The sequence below is a fragment of the Echinops telfairi genome, unplaced genomic scaffold (assembly GCF_000313985.2).
Source record: "Echinops telfairi isolate 266 unplaced genomic scaffold, ASM31398v2 ScPeMD7_7420;HRSCAF=8458, whole genome shotgun sequence".
NCBI classification, from domain to species: Eukaryota; Metazoa; Chordata; class Mammalia; order Afrosoricida; family Tenrecidae; genus Echinops; species Echinops telfairi.
Window position 1 is genome coordinate 12977514 of NW_022111320.1, and position 2534 is coordinate 12980047.

The 2534-nt window shown below is 40.8% G+C and overlaps 1 pseudogene; it reads right to left on the reverse strand.

Moving 5' to 3' along the window:
• The window catches only part of LOC101663080, a 154690-nt pseudogene extending 153218 nt beyond the window's left edge, over positions 1 to 1472 (reverse strand).
• Positions 1473 to 2534: the final 1062 nt, after the last annotated feature.

Sequence of the window (2534 nt, forward strand, 5' to 3'; positions counted from 1 at the left end):
GAAACCAATCTATAAAGTCCTCTTCAGACTCACGAAACACATGCAATGACGCCAAATGCAGAACGATCACAAGCCAGTGGGTAGAAAGTCTTTGGGTCCAGTGGCGCTGTTAGCATCTCGGTACTGGCAAGGGTCTCTCTATATATTTTCCGGCTTTAGAGGTCTGGTTGCGTCCATGTGGCTTGTCTTCTGCAATGTCTCCCAGGAAGTAGCAGAGAGAGAAAGGAGTATCTTCTGCCTCCAAGGAGGAAGTACCAGATTTCCCAGAAATTTCAGGAGAAAGCCATGCCCACACAGAAGTCTCACTGGCTATCTCCAGATTGACAGCCTAGACTCCACCCTGACACTCTTAATCCTTAAATTGACACCAGATTAGGTGACTACCACACTTGCCTTCGGCTTCCTTTGTTCTTGATTGTGGGTTCAAGTGCAAAGAAATCCTTGAAGATGTCAATATGTTCCCAGTTTATCAGGATTTTATACTTTGTCTTGTTGAGAGGGTTTGTGCCATTAGGAGCACCCAGGTAGATCATCATGGTGCCAGACATATTATTATTTGTGTTTATTTAGTAAAAGCAACTTTACTTCTATGAAGATCATTTATTCTTCACTCTTGATAGCTTCTTCACAGATACATAGATACAAAGAGTTTAAAGTGCTCTGGCATTAATGTAGCTCCATGTAACTTTTGCTTTGTGCTCTAGTAAACACTCATTAATTTAAAGACCCAAGCCTCAAACTCAGAATACAAAGTTCTGGGAAGGAAGGTAAAAAATACCCTAATAGGTTTATTTAAAATGTAGTTATAAGTCAGGGTTTCTTATTTAATGCATATACTGTATTATGAAGATTATGTGCCCCCCTCCCCTACTTGGGGATATTAATTCCAAGTGGGTGGTCCAACTGTACCTTTAAACAGATACCCAAGGAGCTATTGATTCTGGAAGGTGGAACATACGATAAGCTCAATGTATGCTATGATCACAACATCACTCCCCTTTACGAATCTGATTACATGCTGTGCAATGTGGCATTCAGCAGCAGCATACGCTAGACCTGAGTGATGGAATCACCATGACCACCGCAGACATAGGGGTGCAGACAACAGGCACAGAAAAGGGACTACCCCCCAAAACAGATTTTTTTCCAAAGCTACGTATTTAATTTTTTTTACTAAACAACCTCATCACTTTCAAAGTACTCCCCATTACACTTAATACATTTGTCAAATCTGCGATTCCATTCTTGGAAATAGTTTTCAAACTCATCTTTTGCGTGGCTGATGGTACCTCCCTCATGTATTTATTCACCGCGTCTGTATTGTCAAGTCGCAGGCCTTTCAGTCGCTCTTCATTCACAGAACCAAGAAGTCCACAGAGTAAGGCCAGGAGAGGAAGGTGCGTGGAGGAAGAGAGGCATGCTGGTTTGTGCCAGATACTGGTGCACTGAGATGACTGCTTGAAAGGGTGCATTGCCGTGGTGGCAAAACCAGTCCCTGTCTGCCACAAATCAGGCCTTTTTTGTTGCAAACTGTTACACAATCTTTTCAGAACCTCTAACTAGAAAGCTTGATTAGCAGTCTGACCTGGTGGAATGAATTCCAAATGCACCACAAATTGACATTTTTGTCCATTTTGGAAGTTCATGGACATCCAGAATGAGGTTTGTTATCAATGGACATTTCACCATTTTGAAATGAGAAACCACTCTTACACTTGAGATTTTCCCATAGTGCTGCCCTTGTAAGCTGTGTTCAACATCACAACAGTTTCTGTGACATTTTTCCCATGCAGGAAACACAATGTCACAGCCAAGCAGAGCTTTCTTCTGCTTTTTTTTTTGGTGGGTGGGTTGGGGGTATACTCCCTTGTATGGACACACTTCCTACATACATGCACACACATGCACACGCATATTTATCATATCAATGTCACATGTTTTGATGCCTAGATGAGCCTCATTTTCTTCTTTGAAATTCAGTAAGCTACTGTACCTTCCAGAATTTCTAACTATATTTTTTCAAAAAATACGCGTAGAAGATCAAATGGATAAGCTTGACTTGAGTGGCTAAAACCTTGTCAGTTGATACCCCTCTGATGCATGTTGGGCCTGATTGAGTTTTCAACATTTTTTTTCCATAGTGACTTTGATCTCAGATGTAACTTGTCATTGGGGGTCCCTCTTGAGTTTTTATTATATGTTTTTCTGTTTCTCAGTATATGAAACCCCGGGTCGATGAACCTATAGAGACAGCAAGTAGAAGAAGGGCCCCCGAGGGGGACAGTGGGGAGATAAAGAGAAGTTATGTCAAGGAGTTCAATAAGGGACACAATGTTTTGAAACTGATTGTAGTAGCAATTGTACAATACTACTTGATGTGATTGCACTATGGAATTATATAACTGCATTAGCTCCTGATAAAATGGTTTTAAAAATTAAGTTCCCTAAAAAACATAATACAGTAAACCATTTCTACAAACACTTCTGACCAACACTGGACAATTAGAGTGTGGATTTTTCTATCATGACTGTCC